This window comes from Elaeis guineensis, chromosome 8, assembly GCF_000442705.2.
Source record: "Elaeis guineensis isolate ETL-2024a chromosome 8, EG11, whole genome shotgun sequence".
In the NCBI taxonomy this organism is placed as follows: domain Eukaryota; kingdom Viridiplantae; phylum Streptophyta; class Magnoliopsida; order Arecales; family Arecaceae; genus Elaeis; species Elaeis guineensis.
In genome coordinates this window covers 41,127,208-41,146,698 of record NC_026000.2, presented here as the reverse complement: position 1 = coordinate 41,146,698, position 19,491 = coordinate 41,127,208, and the positions used below count along the sequence as shown (strand labels likewise).

At 38.6% G+C, this 19,491-nt stretch overlaps 1 pseudogene; it reads left to right on the top strand.

Moving 5' to 3' along the window:
- The window catches only part of LOC105035854 (SAC3 family protein B-like), a 242,094-nt pseudogene extending 223,671 nt beyond the window's left edge, over positions 1-18,423 (top strand).
- Positions 18,424-19,491: the final 1,068 nt, after the last annotated feature.

The window sequence follows — 19,491 nt, the reverse complement described above, 5'->3', positions numbered from 1 at the left end:
CCTGCAGTCAATGCTCCTCATATCACAAGAGACACTTATATGAAGTGGCTCAATGACCGCACGACTGTGCGTTGGGTGATGAGGGTAGCTATGAACGACAAATTTAGCTGTAAGTTTGAGAATACGTAGCCAGAGGAGATCATTCAAATGTTGAATGAGTTCTTTGGCACCCCTAAAGAAGTTGAGAGACACAAAATCTCTTATGCAGTGTTCAATACCCGTATGCAAGAGGAAACTTCAGTCACTAATCATGTATTGTACATGATTAAGTAGATTAAACACTTTAGCAAACTTGACTTTTTGTTGCATGAATAGTTAGGCAAGGATGCTATCCTCAATTCGTTACTAAAATTCTACCTATCCTTTTTCAGTCATTATAGAATGACGAAGCCTGCGGTGAACTACCATGATCTACTAGGATTACTACAAACTTTTGAAAAGGATCACCAGCTCCAGAAGAAGCCAGTGAATTTAGTTAGAGGTTCATCTGCAGGACGTCGATCCTCTAAGAGAAAAAAGAAGAAAAAGATGCAGAAATCCCATATCGTCGATCTTAAGCAAAGCAAATCGTCAAAAGTTGACAAGAGTCAGGCAGAGTACTTTTGCAAGAAGCTGGATCATTAGAAAAGAAATTGTCCTGCTTATATAGCCACCCTTGACCCAAACAGGCCTAAAAATAAGAGAAAAAAGTAAATGATTGCTTCATAAGATACTTATATGATAACACCTTGTAAGTTCTCTATTTGTGATACTACTATTTGGATATTGGATACCGAAAGTTCTATTAATATATGCAATTCGTTGTAGAGACTATAGGTAAGTAGAAAGTTTCGAGAGGGCGAGCAGTTCCTTAACGTTGGAGATGGAAGTTTTGTTTCAGTTTTGGCCTTGAGAACTTTGCAACTAATCTTTGAGTCCAGTAGTGTCATGTTAGATGATTGTCATTATTGTCCCTCCTTTATGATGAATGTCATCTCTGTAGGTCTTTTGATCAAACTTGGTTATAAATATATAATAAAAGATGATTTTTGTGATATCACTATGAATGATACTATAATTATGCGTGGATAATTAAAATATGGTATATACATAATATCACGGCCTGTTAGTGTAATGTATACAGCTAGTAAATGTCCTAAATTAGATAATATCGGTGAATCCTACCTTTGGCATTATAGGTTTGGTCATGTAAACAAGAGTAGGATTGACAAGTTGACCAAAGAATGTATCCTTGAGATAGATGATTGTGAATCATCGCCTACCTATGAATCCTGTCTATTTGGTAAGATGACTAAGTCACCTTTTAAAGAAAAAGATGAAAGAACCAGCGATGTCCTAGATCAAATATATACTGATGTATGCGGACCTATGAATATAAGTGTCAGAGGAGGATACTTCTACTTCATTACGTTTACAAATGATCTATCGAGGTATGGGTATATCTATCTTGTGAAGCATAAGTTAGAATCATTTGAAATGTTTAAACGATTCTGTACTGAAGTAGAGAAACAAATTGAAAAAAGTATAAAGACCCTTCGGTCAGATCAAGGAGGTGAATATCTCACCAGTGAGTTTCTGACATATCTGGAAGAGAATGGAATTCTCTTACAGTGGATCTCTTTTGGAACACCGCAACATAACAGGGTGTCGGAGAGGAGGAATCGAACCTTATTTGACATGATCCGTGTTGGGAATAGTGTCCCAAAGTCAATCGTCAGCTTGTTGACGGTTGTGCTCATTTTTGTATTTGTACAGGAATTATGAATTAATAAAAATTATTTTAGTATTTTTCATCACAAAATATTTTATCTTCTAATGAACTCCTATGTTGTGGTGAAGTCCTTAGGACTATTTAGACTCGACAAAAGAGGATTTGTTATTTAGTCCTTAAATCTGTTCGCGACCAAATGATACGTTGTTACCAAGGACGACAATGTTTATCAAGCATAGGTCGTTGTGTGCCATATAGGTTGGTTGTCTTCTTAACCAATGAGTGTGGAGACACTGGTATGGCATATAGGTGAGATGTAATGGTACATCTATACTGAACGTGACCGACTCCGGAGCTATTTCTGCTGTCAAGATTTGCTCCGATGGAATATAGATATAAATATCCCTCCGATCTGAGACCGTCATGGTGACTTGCAAGCAACTCACTGCACTTAGGCACTGGACTACCTGAATTTTTAATTCAGTGATGGAAGGCTGCTGGGTGTAGTCAAGTACTTGACTTGTCGGTGCGTGTGTCAAGATGGGATTGACCATTCTAGTTTAGGAGCTGTGTACAGTCGTGTTTCAATTTAGCAAAACCTTGGCCAGGGTAGTCCTTGTGAGGAGTCACAGGACTGTTTGAGTTGAGCACGATTCGGATGATCTGATCAGGGTTGACAGTTTAACCCTGAGTCATCCTAAACACAGAGGTCAAAAGGATGAATTATACAGTAACCATATTCATGTGGGTTCTAAGTGTTGCGATTGCGACCATTCAATCTATCTGATCGTCGGGTACCATTGCTAGATGGTCACTTCGATTAGTACAGGAATTGGTTCCTGTGCTATCGGCTTAGGTTCGAACCTGTGGGGTCACACACATTAGAGGTTCTTATTTGATCTGATGGCTGATGTAGAGTCCTACATGTTTGAGACTCAGTGATCGAGAATCAGGATTCTCTGATCACGAGTTCCACACATTATGGGTACCGGGGTCAAGAGTCCCACTGGTTGGGATTTTTCGATCAGGTTTACATATCGATGAATTCTGATGCCTGATTGCCCATCGAATTTGGACTCAGTATTTATGAGAGATTTAATTAGTGATTTGATCACTAATTAACTCAATTTGATTGAGTAATTATTTTTGGATCAAGTCCAACTGAATTGGATTCAGTTGGGTTTGACCCGATTAGGTTAAGAGTTGACCTAATCGTCGAGATGGTTTGGTCCCTGATTTGATCAGGTGTTGGGCATAGTCAATTTTTGATTTGATTAGAATTTTATTGAGCCTAATTAAAACTAATTAAGTTGGATTTAAATTAGTCTAATTGGACCTAACTTATTTGGTTCAATTAGGTTGGTTTAAATAATTAAACCACCTTGACCCAATCTCCATGCGCCACCTCACTTCCATTGCACCCATTTGGATTCATGAGAAGAAACTTCTCATGAATTTTTTTCTCACACCAAGCCCTCTCCATGCCCCACTTTAATGTGCCAAATGGATGGATAAGGATGATTGGTTGGCCATTCAAATTTAAAATAAAGTTTGAATTTGAATGGGCAATCAATCTTTGCACCATATCCCTTTTTTTACGTCCTATTTATTACATGAGAAAAAGTTTCTCATGAAATCACTCCATACACAATTTAAGCCACGCCTCATGCCTTTAGTGGATAAGAGATGAGTTGGTGTCCATTTGAATTCAAAATTTGATTTGAATTCAAATGTGCAATTACTCATCTTTATCCTTTCTTTTGGATAAGACGTTTGACGTTGTTATAAAAGGAGGAAAAGAGTGGGGCATGCAAGAAGAAGATTTTTGGAGAAAAATTTTGGGCATGAGAAGTCTTGTGCGTGAGAAGGAAGTCCATATCCTTCCAAGAGAAAAAGAAAGAAAAAAAAAAGTGGGTGCAAGGTTTTCGGTGAGTTCCCTAGAGTTTTAACCTGGGGTTCGGAAAGTGAGAAAGTGAGCTACGAGTGTCGTGAGCTGACAAAATCTCAGGAAGATCTTCAACATCCTCTCAAGCATGCCTGTTGATGATTCGAAGCATTCAAAGAATCGACAGACATCGATCGAAGGAGTTCGATCGCATCCGCCGTCAAAAGGGCTCTACAACGAGCTAGCACTCGTGAGGAGTCGATCAGACTGGGAGCTTCGTATGGACGATCCACAGAGGTCAGACACACTGTGTGGCTGCATCGTGATGATCAGACTCTCCCGATGGTGATCAGATTGCGGCGATCTACTACCCGCACAAAGGTATTGTGTTCTGAATACATTACAGTAAAGTGTTTACTGTTCGAATTTAAATTTCAAATTTAAATGAATGCATGCTATATATCATATTTAGATCCTAGTATAGGATAAATTTATGTTAATTAATTAGATTAATTAATATTTTTTCACTGTAAAATTATAATTTTGAATAAGTTTTAAAATTATCATTTTACCCCTGCACTGAATTTTCCCCTTAATGGTATCAGAGTGGGTTCTAAGATATGATATATGAATTTGCATGCATAGATTAAGTTGTAATCTAAAAGTTTAAATTTAAAATCTAAAATTCAAAATTTAAAATTTGAATTTTGAAAGTTGTTCGAAATTTAAAATTTAAAAGTTTGAAATTCAAAATTTGAATTTTGAATTTTAAAATTTGAAATTCAAAATTTAAAATTCAAAAAATTGAAATTCAAAATTTAAAATTTGAAATTTGAAATTTGGGTAAAATTTCAAATTTGAAATTCAAAATTTAAAATTCAAAATTTAAAATTCAAAAATTTAAAATTTGAAATTTGTTTGAAATTTGAAATTCAAAATTTGAAATTTGAAATTTAAAATTTAAAATTTAAATTTTAAAATTGGTATATTTAGATATACTTGATCCAAGTAGCAAGTAATCGAATTAGGTTGGTTGCCATGACCGTCTGGTCATAGGAGAAAAGTAGGGTTTAAAGGCCCTCTCCTCCCATTCGATGGGGTCTCCTATGACGGTAGGGGTGCCACTGCAATTATATCCCATGCAGATGAAGTAGCAAAAGAAATTAATTGTAAAGGTTCAATTGTGAAATTTATCATAAATGTGTTAGATTAGATCTAAAGGAATATTCATGATTTATTTTGATTGAGTTATTTTCAGTTATGTAATTAGTAATAGGATTGCTATTTATGAAATGTGCTGATCTATTTGTGAAATGAGTCAACATATTTGGTGAACAGAAAATAAAACCTTTCAAATTTAAAAATTATTTTCGAAATGCCAAACCCTGACCCATCAGCCCAAATACTTAATTAAAAGAATTAAGTGTTGTCTAGTAGGTCTAGAATTGTGAATTAAGACCTAAGACAATTGCATAAACTTGTGGGTCAATGGGTTAGATGGATTAGGTCCATAATTGGGTTAGACCTAAGGTTAGCTTAAAGAAATGGACTAAATTAGAGTAATTGATCAAATCTAATCAAAAGTTGAATTAGATTAGGTCAAGGATACTCTAGACTCAACTTCAATAGTTGTAGTTGAATGGGTCCATGTCTTTAACTAGACCAAGATGGACTTAATTCATGGCTACACGGTGGAACCCTATTTAATAAGTTGATCAAATTAAAACTAATGAACCGGTTGGTGTCTAAGGTAAGTTTGGCATTTTGACAAGTGGTTTTTAAACGAGAGCTACTCGCAGTGATTTGATCTCTGATGAGTTAATGGCTTATCCCCACCACTATCTCACTTACCTGGTCAATCTGGTGAATTAGATTTTGATTAGATCACTTGGTGATTAGGGCTCACCCATATCATTAGGTAAATCAGTTTGACTGATTTAGGTGCTCCTAATGCCAGCTTTAATTAAATCTTTTTTTAATCTGACTTGGTGAAGTCAGTGGGAGGATTGAAATTGGCTGGATATTTTCTTCTCATCTATCCTTTAATAAAATCCTCAAAAATTATTAGGTCCCTAAAAATGATTAAGTTATATTGATAACTAAGTCATAGCCTCCCATTAAGTGAGTGATAATAAGTCCACTAGTTTAATAATCATTGGAGGCCTAAAGGCTTGGTGCTTATTGACTAATGGAATTATCATTCATAAATAATAATTTGGTTTGAGTCTTTCTGATGGTGGTCAGGTTGGCCGGTCAAAGTCGGGCCTGATCATTTATTGGTTCGATTCACCAAATCAAATCATGTTAATGGTTGGACCTAATCAGATTTTTTCAGTAGAGGCCAAAGCCTATTGATTAGGTTCTGGGGCAAAATTAATTACTAGAAGTTGTTTAGAGAAACAACTGATTATGAACCTATCCATAGATGCACATGGATTGACCAACCAAAGTTGGGCTCGTGTGTAGTCTGTGTGGATTCTAGTACCCACTAAGGAATTAAAGTAATTTCTCGAATTGGAGGTTGAGGCTACCAATTCGTAAAAATACTAGGAGAAACTTTAGACTAAAGTCCAAGTCTTTAGTATTTATAATTTATGTACTAATAGAGGTCTGATTTTTCTTTATGCAGCTATGGCCACTACCCTGTCCCTCCGGTCATTATTAGATAATGACAAGCTCATGGGACCTAATTTCGATAGCTGGTATTGAAAATTAAAAATCATCCTTGAGCATGAGTGGATCCTTTATGTAGTAACGGATCCGACACCTGAGGAGCCAGCCCCAAATGTTAGAGGGACGGTCTGAGATACTTATCAGAAGTGGCTCAACGACCACACCACCGTTCGGTGCATTATGCTGGCGGCAATGAATGATGAGTTTAGCTGCAGGTTCGAGAACGTCCAGCCACAGGAGATGCTTCAAATGTTGAACGACTCCTTTGGCATGCCTGACGACGTTGAAAGGCTCAAAACTAGTTGTGCCATTTTCAATGCTCGGATGAGAAATGGAGCCTCAGTCACTGACCATGTACTGTACATGATCGAAATGATTGAGCGCCTAACTAAACTGGGCTTTCCCCTGCATGAGCAGCTCAGTAAGGATGCGATCCTTAATTCATTGTCCAAGTCCTTCCTCCTCTTCCTTACTCATTTTTGGATAACAAAGCCTGCAGTGAACTACCACGGTTTGTTGGGGTTGCTGCAGAACTTTGAGAAGGATCACCAGCTCCATAAAGAGTCGGTGAATGTTGTGGGAGGGTCTTCTTCTGGTCGTCGATCCTTTAAGAAAGGGAAGAAGAAGAACAAGAAGAAAAAGAATAAGAAAGTGCAGCTGCATGCTGGGACGTCTGCACAGGATCAGACCAAGAAGCGCAAGCCCGACCAGAGCCAGGCGGAGTGCTTCTTTTGCAAGACGCAGGGGCACTGAAAGAAGAACTGTCTTCTATACATTGCTTCCTTGGACCCGAACAGGCCGAAGAAGAAGCAAGGTACTTATATGATAACACCTTACAACTTTTTCATTTGTGATACTACTGCCTGGGTATTGGATATCGGAAGCCCTTATCATATGTGCAATTCGATTCAGGGTCTGCAGGTCAGTAGGAGATTTGATGAAGGTGAGAGATTCCTGAACGTTGGAGATGGAAGTAAAGTTCCAGTTCTAGCATTAAGAATCATGAACCTTGTAATCAATTCTCGAAACATAATTCTGAGTGAATGTCACTATTGTCCAAGCTTTTTATTAAATATTATTTCTGTAGGCCTTTTGACCATGAACGGTTATCAATTTTTAATAAAAGAAAATGTTTGCAATATCATTTTGAATGGTGTTACAATGTTTGTTGGACAACTTAATAATGGAATTTACTTTCTATCACAACCTGTTAATGTGGTTCAAACCTTCGATAAATGCCCTAGAATAGATAATGTGTCAGAAGTCTACCTTTGGCACTGTAGGCTAGGTCATATCAATAAGAACAGGATAAACAGGTTGGCTCAAGAAGAAATTTTTGAAGTAGGTGATTGTGAATCACTTCCAACCTGTGAGTCCTGTCTTCTTGATAAAATGACCAAATCACCTTTTACTGAAAAGGATGAGCGAGCCAGTAAACTCTTGGGTTTGGTACATTCTGATGTATGTGGACCCATGAGCTCAAGTGCAAGAGGTGGATATTTCTACCTCATAACCTTCACAGACGACCTATCGAGGTATGGGTATGTCTATTTAATGAAGTATAAATCGAAATCGTTTGAAATATTCAAACTATTCCAAAATGAGGTAGAAAAACAAACTGAAAAGTGTATTAAAACTCTTCGATCTGATCAAGAAGGTGAATACCTTTCCAATGATTTTTTGACATATCTTGGGGAGAATGGGATTCTCTCTCAGTGGACTCCTCCTGGAACACCACAACATAATGGTGTATCTGAAAGGAGGAATCGGACCTTGTTGGATATGGTTCGATCCATGATGGGGTTTGCTGGTCTGCCGATCTCTCTCTGGGGATATGTGCTCGAATCGGCTTGTTACCTTCTAAATAGAGTTCCGAGTAAGTCTGTAACCAAAATGCCATATGAGATATGGATAGGACGTAAGCCAGTACTCTCGCACCTTAGGGTTTGAGGGTGTCCGGCTTATGTTAAACGTTTAATTACAGACAAGCTTGGACCTAGGTCTGACAAGTATAATTTTATAGGGTACCCAAAAGAGACCAAAGGGTATTACTTCTACCTAGCTGATGAGCAAAAAGTGTTTGTCAGCCTTAAGGCAATCTTTTTGAAAAAAGAGTTCCTTGGTGAAGGGACTGTTGCCTCTAAGGTCGAACTTGACAAAGTTCGGCAGGTGGAAAAACCGACACAAATTGCTGAACCTGAACCGGATTTGGTTAGATCAGATCCGGAGCCCATTGTTCAAGCACCCTTAAGGCGATCTGGTAGAGTACCACGTCAACCGGACAGATACTATGGTTTCTTGGTCCAGGATGGCGATCCTATCGAACTTGATGAAAATGATGAGGATCCGATCACCTACATGGATGTAATGCAGAGATCCGACTCTGAGAAATGGCTGAAGGCCATAAAATTCGAAATGGAGTCCATGAAGGTCAACGATGTGTGGACATTGGTTGACCCACCCGAAGGAGTAAAACCCATAGGGTGTTAATGGGTCTTCAAGAGGAAGAGAGGCGCAGACGGAAAGGTGAAAACCTATAAAGCCTGTCTAGTTGCTAAGAGATATCGTCAATGTTATGGTATAGACTATGACGAGATATTTTCTCCTATGACAATGCTCAAATCCATTCAGATTATGCTTGCGATAGTTGCCCAGTTGGACTATGAAATCTGGCAGATGGATGTGAAGACAGCTTTCCTAAACGAAGAGCTGGATGAAGAGGTGTATATGATACAACCTGAAGGATTCACATCCACAGATGAGTCTAAGATGTGCAGGCTACAGAGGTCCATTTATGGACTTAAGCAGGCATCACGGAGTTGGAACATACGTTTTGATAAGATGATCAAGACGTATGGCTTCGTTAAGAACGAAGAAGAGCCATGTATTTATAAGTGGGCTAATGGTCCAGTAGTAGTATTTCTTGTATTGTATGTGGATGACATTCTCTTAATCGTGAATGATGTCTCTGCATTACAGAAAATAAAGATTTGACTGTCGTCACAGTTCTCCATGAAGGATCTGGGAGAAGCTTCCTACATCCTAGGGATGAGGATCTATAGGGATAGATCTAAAAGGTTGCTTGGTTTATCTCAGTCCACGTACATTGATACTATGCTAAAGAGGTTCAGCATGGAGAATTTCAAGAAAGGCTATCTTTCGATAGGCCATGAAATTTCTCTCTCGAAGAGGGATTGTCCGACAACACCTCAAGAGAGAGAGAGCATATGGGTAGGATTCCATATGCTTCGACAGTGGGATCTATCATGTACGCCATGACATGTACACGACCAGATGTGGCATACTCACTAGGGGTAGTGAGTAGATACCAATCTGATCCAGGGGAGAATCACTGGAAGGTTGTTAAAACCATCCTGAAGTATTTAAGAAATACTAAGGACCAGTGGCTTGTTTATGGTGAATCGGACTTGAGACTTAAAGGGTTTACAGACTCTAGTTTCCAGTCTGATCATGATGACAGCAAAAGTGTGTCAGGATTTATTTTTACCCTTAATGGTGGGGCTATCTGTTGAAAAAATTTCAAGCAGCACACAGTGGCTGATTCAGTTTACGAGATGGAGTATGTCGCTGCATCAGATGCTGCTAAAGAAGCGATGTGGCTGAGGAAATTCATCACCGAGCTCGGAGTAGCATCCTCCCTTGTTGGTCCAGTTCTGCTCTATGTGATAGCTCTGGAGCCATTGCTCAGGCGAAGGAACCAAAGGCACACCAGCGGACGAAGCATATTCTGCGCCGCTACCATCTCATCCAAAAAATTATGGATCGAGGTGACGTCGATCTTCAGAAGATCGATGGGAAGGAGAACCTGGCTGACCCATTCACTAAAGCCATTGCGGTGAAAAAGTTCGACAACTACAAGTCGAAGATGGGTATTAGATACTACACCGATTGGCTTTAGGCCAAATGGGAGATTGTTGGGAATAGTGTCCCAAAGCCAATCGTCAGCCTGTTGACGGTTGTGCTCATTTTTGTATTTGTACATGAATTATGAATTAATAAAAATTATTTTGATATTTTTTATCATAAAATATTTCATCTTCTAATGAACTCCTATGTTGTGGTGAAGTCCTTAGGACTATTTAGACTCGACAAAGGAGGATTTGTCGTTTAGTCCTTAAATCTGTTCACGACCAAATGATACGTTGTTACCAAGGACGACAACGTTTATCAAGCATAGGTCGTTGTGTGCCATATAGGTTGGTTGTCCTCTTAACCAATGAGTGTGGAGACACTGGTATGGCATACAGGTGAGATATAAGGGTACATCTGCACTGAACGTGACCAACTCCGGAGCTATTTCTGCTGTCAAGATTTGCTCCGATGGAATATGGGTATAAATATCTCTCTGATCTGAGACCGCCACGGTGACTTGCAAGCAACTCATTGCACTTAGGCACTGGACTACCTGAATTTTTAATTCAGTGACGGAAGGCTGCTGGGTGTAGTCAAGTACTTGACTTGTCGGTGCGTGTGTCAAGATGGGATTGACCACTCCAGTTTAGGAGCTGTGTACAGTCATATTTCAATTTAGCAAAACCTTGACCAGGATAGTCCTTCTGAGGAGTCACAGGACTGTTTGAGTTGAGCACGATTCAGATGATCTGATCAGGGTTGACAGTTTAACCCTAAGTCATCTTAAACACAGAGGTCAAAAGGATGAATTATACAGTAACCATATTCACGTAGGTTCTGAGTATTGCGATTGCAATCATTCGACCTATCCAGTCATCGGGTACCATTGCTAGATGGTCACTTCGATTAGTACAGGAATTGGTTCCTGTGCTACCGACTTAGGTTCGAACCTGTAGGGTCACAGGCATTAGAGGTTCTTATCTGATCTGATGGCTGATGTAGAGTCCTACATATTTGGGACTCAGTGATCGAGAATCAGGATTCTCTGATCATGAGTTCCATACATTATGGGTACCGGGGTCAAGAGTCCCACTGGTTGGGATTTTTCGATCAGATTTACATATCGATGAATTCTGATGCTTGATTGCCCATCTGATTTGGACTTAGTATTTATGAGAGGTTTAATTAGTGATTTGATCACTAATTAACTCAATTTTATTGAGTAATTATTTTTGGATCAAGTCCAATTGAATTGGATTCAGTTGGGTTTGACTCGATTAGGTTAAGAGTTGACCTAATCATCGAGATGGTTTGGTCCCTGATTTGATCAGGGGTTGGGCATAGTCAATTCCTGATTTGATTAGGATTTTATTGAACCTAATTAAGCCTAATTAAATTGAGTTTAAATTAGTCTAATTGGACCTAACTTATTTGGTTCAATTAGGTTGGTTTAAATAATTAAACCACCTTGACCCAATCTCCATGCGCCACCTCACTTCCATTGCACCCATTTGGATTCATGAGAAGGAACTTCTCATGAATTTTTTTCTCACGCCAAGCCTTCTCCATGCCCCACTTTAATGTGCCAAATGGATGGATAAGGATGATTGGTTGGCCATTCAAATTTAAAATAAAATTTGAATTTGAATGGGCAATCAATCTTTGCACCTTATCCCTTTTTTTATGCCCTATTTATTACATAAGAAAAGGTTTCTCATGAAATCACTCCATGCATAATTTAAGCCACGCCTCACGCCTTTAGTGGATAAGGGATGGGTTGGTGTCCATTTGAATTCAAAATTTGATTTGAATTCAAATGTGCAATTACTCATTTTTATCCTTTCTTTTGGATAAGACGTTTGACGTTGTTATAAAAGGAGGAGAAGAGTGGGGCGTGCAAGAAGAAGATTTTTGGAGAAAAATTTTGGGCGTGAGAAGTCTTGTGCATGAGAAGGAAGTCCATATCCTTCCAAGAGAAAAAGAAAGAAAAGAAAGAAAAGTGGGTGCAAGGTTTTCGGTGAGTTTCCTAGAGTTTTAGCCTGGGATTCGGGAAGTGAGAAAGTGAGCTACAAGTATCGTGAACCCACAAAATCTCAAAGAGATCTTTAACATCCTCTCAAGCACGTCTGTTGATGATCTAGAGCATCCGAAGAATCGACAGACATCGATCGAAGGAGTTCGATCAACATCCACCGTCAAAAGGGCTTTACAACGAGCTAGCACTCGTGAGGAGTCGATCAGATCGGGAGCTTCATGTGGATGATCCACAGAGGCCAGATACACTGTGTGGCTGCATCACGATGATCAGACTCTCCCGACGATGATCAGATTGCGATGATCTACTACCCACATAAAGGTATTATGTTCTGAACACATTACAGTAAAGTATTTACTGTTCGAATTTGAATTACAGATTTAAATGAATGCATGCTATATATCATATTTAGATCCTAGTGTAGGATAAATTTATATTAATTAATTAGATTAATTAATATTTTTTCACTGTAAAATCATAATTTTAAAAAAGTTTTAAAATTACTATTTTACCCCTGTACTGAATTTTCTCCTTAATCCGATCCATGATGGACTTTGCGAGTCTGCCAATCTTCTTTAGGGGATATGCTCTAGAAACTATCTGGTATATTTTGAATAAAGTGCCGAGCAAGTCTGTCGATAAAATCCCATATAAGATATGGACTGGACATAAGCCGGTGCTCTCACACATTAAGGTCTGAGGGTGTCCAGCTTATGTCAAGTGTTTAAAGACAGATAAGCTTGGATCGAAGTCTGACAGATGTCTATTCATAGGGTATCCAAAGAAAACTAAAGGGTACTACTTCTATCTCATTGTAAAATAAAAGGTGTTTGTCAGCAGTCGGACAGTCTTTTAGAAAAAGAGTTCCTCGGTGAAGGAGCTAATGCCTATAAAATTAAACTTGATGAAGTTCATGAGGTAGAAAGACCGACACACACAGAATTGGATTTGATTGATGAATCGAATTCGGAGTCAGTAGAGGCACCATTAAGGAGATCCAGTAGAGTACCACGTCAGCTAGATAGATACTACAGTTTTTTGATCTAGGACGGTGATCCCATCGAACTTGATGAGAACGATGAGGATCTAATCACCTATATGGAGGCTATGTAAAGGCCCGACTCTCAAAAATATCTTAACATCATGAAATCTGAGATGGAATCCATAGAGATCAATGGTGTATGGACACTAGTTGATCCATCTGAAAGGATAAAACCCATAGGGTGTAAATAGATTTTCAAGAAGAAAAGAGGAGCGGACAGGAAGGTAGAGACCTATAAAGCCTGTTTAGTTGGCAAGGGTTACTGTCGGTATTATGGTATTGATTATGATGAGACGTTCTCTCCTGTGGCAATACTTAAGTCCATCCAGATTATGCTTGCCATTGCTGCACACTTAGATTATGAGATCTGGCAGATGGATGTCAAAACTACTTTTCTTAACGGAGAACTGGAATAAGAGGTGTATATGATACAACCTGAAGAGTTCACATCCATAAATGAGTCAAAAGTGTGTAAGCTGAAAAGATCTATTTATGGACTTAAGCAGGCATCTAGGAGTTGGAACATGTATTTTGATAAGGTGATCAAAATGTATGGCTTCGTTAGGAATGGAGAAGAGCCTTGCGTCTATAAGTGGATTTCTGATTCTGTAGTCATATTCTTTGTGCTATATATAGATGACGTACTATTACTAAAAAATGATATCCTGACTTTACAGAGTGTGAAGCTGTGGTTATCATTATAGTTTTTCATAAAAGATTTGGGAGAAGCATCCTACATCCTTGAGATAAAGATCTATAGGGATAAATCTAGAAGGTTGCTTGGATTGTCCCAATCTACGTACATTGATATCTTGTTGAAGTGATTCAACATGGATAATTTCAAAAAAGGCTATCTTTCGATAGACCATGAAATTACTCTTTCCAAAAAGGATTGTCCGATAACTCCTGAGGAGAGAGAGCGCATGAGTAGAATACCATATGCTTCGACAATGAGATCTATCATGTATGCTATGACATGTACAAGATCGGATGTAGCATATTCACTAGGGGTAGTGAGTAGGTACCAGTCTGATCTAGATAAGAAGTATCGGAAGATTGCGAAAGTAATTCTTAAGTATTTGAGAAATACTAAAGACCAATGGCTTATCTATGGAGATACTGACTTGAAACTTGTGGGATATACTGATTTTAGTTTTCAGTCAGATTGTGATGACAGCAGAAGTATGTCAGGCTACATATTTACCTTGAATGGAGGAGCTATTTGCTGAAAGAGTTTCAAGCAATATACTGTGGTCGATTCTGTATGCGAAGCAGAATACATTACTGCATCGGATGCTGCAAAGGAGGTGGTATGGTTGCGAAAGTTCATCATCGAGCTGGAAGTTACACCTTCTATTGATGGCCCTGTTCTGTTGTACTGTGACAGCTCCAGTGCCATAGCTCAGGTGAAAAAACTCAAGTCGTACCATCACACCAAGCATGTTTTGTGCCGTTATCACCTGGTGCGAGAGATCGTGAATCGAAGTGACGTCGAACTTCAGAAGATTGACAGAAAGGAGAATCTAGCCGACCCCTTTACTAAAGCTCTCGGGATCAAAGAGTTTGATGACTTCAAATGGAAGATAGGTATAAGATACTACCCCGATTGGCTTTAGTCCAAGTGGAAGTTATTGAAAATTGTATCCTAAAATCAATCGTATGATGATTAAGTTCATCCTTATATATGAATTATTGATTATTGAATAAAAATTATTCTGATATTTTTTTATCACAAAGTGACATCTTCCTTAAACTCTTATACTGTGATGAAGTCCTTAGAACTATGCTAGTGTACGATAAAAAAAAAATTTATCGTATAGTTCTTAAACATGTTCGCGACCAAATGATACGTCATTACAGAATGATAACGTTTATCGAGTGGAGGTCATTATGTGCCATATGGATTGATTGTCCTCTTAACCAAAGAGTGTGGTGACACTGGTATGGCATATAGATGAGATGTAGGGGTACATTATCACTGAATAAGGGACTCACCTGCTGAGTGTTCTGCTGTCAAGAGCTACTCACGAAATATATGAATATAAGTGTCCTTCAGAAATGAGATCACCAAAGTGACTTGCAAGTAACTCACTATACTTTGGTGCCGGACTATCTGGATTTCTAATGCAGTGATGGAAGCTACTGGGTATAGTCAAATACTTACGAAGTCTGTGTGTGGATCAAGATGGAATTGATCTCTTTGGATTATTGGAGTTAATGTATTTCCGTATTTCAATTTAGCAAAGCCCTGGCTAGGGTAATCCATAAGATGAATTTGAAAGGTTGAAATACAATGTGGATGAAGCAATCTCGGTTGACAGTTAACCTGAGACCATCCTAGAGCATTCTGGGTCAAAAGGATGAATTATGTGGTAATCATGTGTATAGGTTCTAAAATATTTTTTTGTGATAATTTGACCTATCTGGATGTCAAAAATCATTGCTAGATGGTATCTCGATTAGTACAGAAATTGGTTCCTGTGCTACTAGCTTAGTGTTTGAACCTATGGAGTCACGTACCCAAGTCAGACAATGTAGGAAGAAATTGACCTATGTTTATATATCCAATTTGAAAATACCTGACTTGATTGAACATATAAGCTAACTTGATTGAGAATTAAGTTATGGGTCAAATGGGATTGAAGAGTTGACTGTTTAGTTAGCACTACACATGAGATTCAGGTTCGATTTTGGGGATGAACGGTTTCTGATTCATGATCCATGGAGCATATGAGAGATTGAATTTAAGTACTAATTAATTTCAGATTAGATCTGAATTAATTGAGCTTAATTAGATCCAAAATTCAAATTAGACTTAGTATAAAAGTTCTAAAGAGTTTAGGATTGACAGCCTTTCAAAATTATTTCGAACCAGCTTCAAATTGGATTCAAATCGGATCCATTTTGATGAGATATGAGAATTTCTACTTGCACTAGGATTCTCCTCTCATGTGGGCCGACCAACATCTGAAATGGTGCTAGTTTGGGGCATCCCATGTGGGTGAGGGAGTGGGTGCAAATTGGTTATCATAAGTGATGGCAATTCTATCTCATGTAGGAATCCTTCTTTCATGAGTATTAGACTAATTCAAATTAGATTTGAGTTAAGACTCCTATACTTATTGGGTCATGAAAATTATCTATAAATTGAGAGGGTCTCTACCTATGGATGCATAGCAAACAAATCAGATTGAGAGAAGAGAGAAAGAGAGAGAGAGGTCCCTACTTCTCCTTGGCATCTCCCCTTGTTGCCGCCCCTTCTCTCTTAGGCATGGGCTCTCTTTAGGCATCCCACCTGCTAGTGTGAGGTGTAACACCAGCACATCTCCTCCCTCGTTTGATTGGATTGTGAAGTCGATTGGATCGGAGTTCATCCTTCTTTCCTGCAGTGTCTGACGTGCATGCAAAGTAGAGGGTCTGCACATCCAGGCCTCCGTGAAGGTTTAATTCAGATTAATTGAGATTTGATCTCTAGTTCTACTGCTAATCAGATAAGAATTTGATCCTTATTCATATAGATTAATAGAAGAATTTTTAGATGCAACTTAGACCTTCTGAAGAGAAACAGTTTTTCTTCCCTTCAATAATCCCAATGCCTGATGCTTTTGCTGGAAGTTGCTTGTCTGTGTCCAGAGAACTATCACAATGGGTCAAACCAATCTTTTGGCTTCAAGATGGTTGCTTCCAAAACTCATGGGGTCTGGTAAAGAAAATGATATGAATTGATAGTTTCATCGTCTAACTTATCAATATGGAAGAAATGGATCAACAGAAATAGTTCTTCCCAAGCCTGCTATTTATCTGTCATTAGGGAGGCAATGTTTGTCCATAAGCAGCAAGTTGCTGAAGATGATACTTTTGCTGGTGCAAGTTGCATTATGTTTCTGGTATCAGAAAGCATTCCATGGGAAATTCAAAGGATTTGGCTTCATAACCTTTTAATGTCTGTACCTTCTGGATCGAACCTACCTCTTTTGATAGTAGTTGGTGATGCGCACAAAGAAGAGACTGCTGATCCTTCAGCCACAATAATTAAGAGACTCAGTCTTCATGATGCAGACAAAACAAGGGTAAACTTGTTTTCAGTTGTTTTACCCCAAGAGCATTTTAATGGTTTCTTGGATGATGATAAATTGAGAGAGGGTCTACAATGGCTGGCAAACTGTTCACCTCTACAACCTTCTCCACTTCTGGTGGAGTCCCATGAACTGGTCTTGAGCTATTTGAGATGTTCATTGAGGCTTCTTGACAATTATAGTGCCTGTGAAATAGGTCCAGACTGTTGCATCTTAGCTTTCAATAAAGCTCTCGACCAACTGGTGGAGGAAATTCTGACTGCAGCATCCATGAACCCAATCTGTTGGCCTTGTCTTGAAGTTGATCTGCTAGAGAAATCGAGCGGAGAGAGAATGATAGCAGACATGCTCCTACCAATCAGTGGTTGGAGCTCGCCTGCAAGAACTGAGCGACTCACTAGAGCAATAAAGGGTTGCAAACTTCCAAATTTTTCCTACGACCTATCTTTTTTGAGCCAAGGTTCCCATATGGGTTCACAGATTCCAAATCAGAAGTTAGCCTTTGAAGATTGCTTGATCAAGTATCTTACACAGTCATGTCAATTGTTGGATTGGAATCTAGCTGCTAGGCCAGTGTAATGGTACAGAAGGATGCAGGTCTTGAGCTACGTGGTTCATGTTATTACATTATTCCAAGATGGTTTACAATTTTCAGGCGGATCTACAATTGGCGATTGTTGAATTAGACATCTGGGGAGGCCTCAGTTACTTATGTATTGGATCCTTCCATTATGGATTCCCTCCGATACAGGCATGCAGTATTTTGAGAGCAGATTTAATTCTGAATGGCAACAAGCACTGCATTATGTTCCGAATGAAGTGCCCTTTGATGAACATTTTGAAATCTGCTGTAGGGCATTTGTAAAGCAACCCTCATCAGTTCACATGCCTGCATGTTCGCCCCCAGTGGTCGCCCTTGATGATGGTTGTGATGCTGAAAGTAGGAAAACTGATGGTGATCTCAGAGGCAGTAACTTTGCTGGTGATTACTCCCTAGAAAAAAGGGATACAAGTAAGGAGAAGGTAGCTGCATCTTTGTCTGTAAATAACAACAAGTTGACCATGTTATAGGCGCAATGTAACCGTTTGCAAGACATGATAGATGAGGAACTCGCTATTTGTTTTTGAATCCCATCCGTGGGCTTTTTATTCAATATAATATAATGTTTTATTGTTATCATGTCCATTTCTCTTGCTTTCCTATTAGTTGATCTTCCCTGAAATGCCATTAGTGCAGTATAATCAGTTCTTCAAATCTTCACCACAGAAAAGTACTGACTTGTTCAGATGTGCAGCATTCTTGAAATACTTTCGGGAGATGATAGAGCCCTCCTTGGCTCGTTTGTGGCTATAATGGTTGTGTGTCAGAATGTCTGAGATCAAACAAATGGTTTAAAAGCCAAGTAGAAGGGATAGCTGAATTGCTAGGTATGGTGCTGTAAATACCATCTAAATGATGTTGCCCCCCCCCCCACCAAAATAAAAAACCTGTTTAAATGGTAAAGCTCATGCGCAACATTCCCTTTTTTTTCTATTCTAGTATTTCAACTACCGAACTTGGAGTTTGCTTTAAAATGATGTTAGATGTTGAGATCTTACTTTGTATGTTGTGCTATGCTCTGAAACCCCTTCTCTCGAGTACTGCTACAGCACTGGTACCAAATATTTCTTGAGGGCTTTGGTGTTCATTTCTTTTGTTTTCAGCTTCTTTCTCTGCTTATTTATCAATGCCATGGTCGTTTTGCATTAGATTTCTGATTCTTAAATTTCCATTCACCATTTGTGGTGATCTCATTTCCAAGATTGATTCCTAAGCCCTGTAGGCCATATTGCATTAGTTGTATAATTAGATAATATAGATTGTTTGGAGTTGACATTGTTAGTTCTCATTATTATTAGTTATTGTTTTAGTTTCTTTCATTAGATATCATTCCAAGATTCTGAAGTTGCATTCAAGTGGTCTGCATTCTTTAGTTCTACGTAGATTTCTTTTTTGTTTAAACACGTGTTGTTTTTAGTAGGTTTAAGTTTTGCATTATAAGAATAAACTAGAATATGAGTTTTGGACATTATTCCTTCTTTCATAGCTTAATGTTTTCCATCTTATATTATTGTTGTTGCAATGAATGGATTTTTTGGCATTGGGTCAAGTTTTTTCCCCATGTTTCGATTTTAGCGGGAGAGTTTTTTTCTCTT